Below are 1,797 nucleotides of genomic sequence, written 5' to 3'. Positions count from 1 at the left end.
TAATCTCCAAAATCGCTCACTATATGATTTCCTGGACAAGTGCAACTTCATCGAAGAAGACCCTCAAGCTAAAAAATCTCATCTGAGAGAGAGGCTTCTCTGATCTAATTACATCTAGTGAAGACAACAACGGGGATGTAGGGATCCATTAATCAGCATGAGCTAGCAGACTCACCGCCTACCTTTCCTCATCTTTTGGACAATATCTTTGTAATTAACACACCTGTGATTGCTACTTTATAATCCTTACTTTTGTATATATCCCTGGGGTATCTAAGAGTGATTTCATGAGTATTCCTCTAGTTGAGTGACGAATAGGTCCGCTCCTCTACAAATGAGGATTTCGTACAAATCACAAGTATATATCTATCTATGTAAGATATTTTAGTTTTTAATACATTATATATACAGATTATGATAAAGCAACTTGCCCTATTTTACCTAAAAAAATATAGTATAAACCCTAAATTACCCCTTGCCTTAATCCTCCTCCTCTATGTTAACTTACTCCTTTTCATCTTCCCCCTCTTCTCCTTGCTTCAGTTCTCTCTCCACCTCCTCCTCCTCCTCCATTTCTAAGCACTCAATCTATCTACCTCTCTCAAGACCCTCCTCCTTCAAGATTTGCACTCTGCCATCTTGAAACTTCTCTTCTATTGCAGACTCTTTACCCATGGGCTTCCCCTCTCACGACTCGCATCCTAATAAGTGAGACCCATCTTAGTACTAGCGCTGCTAAATGAGGGAGAGCTGGTTACTATAGTTTTTCAGGACACGATCACTCTGGTAACAAACTAATTGCTTTATAGCCCGATTTAGTTTCATACCCGTTATGCGCTTGATGAAATGCTCATTTGAGATTATTTGTTGGCTTGCTTAATAGGTTACTATCTTTGTTTGGTTTCACGCCTGCTATGTGCTTGATGAAATGCTCAAACTAGGTTTTGTTTGTTTGCTTGCTTCTTTGTTGATTAGCTTGATTTAGTTTCATACTTGTCACTTGTTTGGTGAAATGCCCATTCGGGTTTTTTTTTTTGATTTGCTTGTTTGCTTGATTAGCTTGATTTAGTTTCATGATTAGAATCTGTTTGATGAAATTTCCATTTGAATATTTTATTTGTAGTTGGAGGTGGTGACAATGAAGCTCCTAGTGCAAGGGGTTATCGACAAGGTGGGTAATGAGATGGAATCAGACTCATGATGGTGATGGATTACATATTATTCATTTTGGATGTTTGATAGACGCAAATTCAAATAATTTGAGAGGAAGTCAAAGTTAGTAAGGTTCAATCTTAGCTCGTTTTACATTCTTTGATATGCTATTAATATTGGATTATGTTTTATTGTGTTTGCAGTGAAGATATGGAAGTTAGACTTTCATCAAATATGGTATACTTTTGAAGTGTACTTCATGATTGTATTTATTCACTACATTACAAGTTCTGTGCATGTTGCTTATGGACATGATGTGAATGTATTGTGTATGCGATGTTATTCATTGAGGTGAATAAAAGTGTAACATGTTATTTTGAAAGTGTAGCCAGACATTTTGAAAGTATAGCAGATTATTTTTATTGACAATATTCTTTAGCGGTCTTGGTTGTATTTTGTGTATACAATAAAGTTGGATATGACGCGACGGTTGATTTTATGCATGTGGCTCATGGATATGAAGAGTATGTATTGCATGTGATGATATTTATGTGATGATATTTAACTCTGTCCAATGATTATCTCGATGATGGAGTCCTCCTCCTCTCTACTTAGCTGGGTCGGAGTGCTAGAACCAACCTGGAA

At 36.7% G+C, this 1,797-nt stretch overlaps 1 long non-coding RNA gene across 1 annotated transcript; it reads left to right on the top strand.

The window, feature by feature from the left end:
- LOC109829547 lies at positions 534 to 1,528 on the top strand. The gene is made up of 3 exons (XR_002244068.1): positions 534 to 786; positions 1,124 to 1,275; positions 1,356 to 1,528. It is a non-coding gene; the product is annotated as an uncharacterized LOC109829547 (long non-coding RNA).

Source organism: Asparagus officinalis, chromosome 2 (assembly GCF_001876935.1).
Source record: "Asparagus officinalis chromosome 2, Aspof.V1, whole genome shotgun sequence".
Taxonomy (NCBI): domain Eukaryota; kingdom Viridiplantae; phylum Streptophyta; class Magnoliopsida; order Asparagales; family Asparagaceae; genus Asparagus; species Asparagus officinalis.
This window is presented reverse-complemented; position numbering and strand designations above follow the sequence as displayed.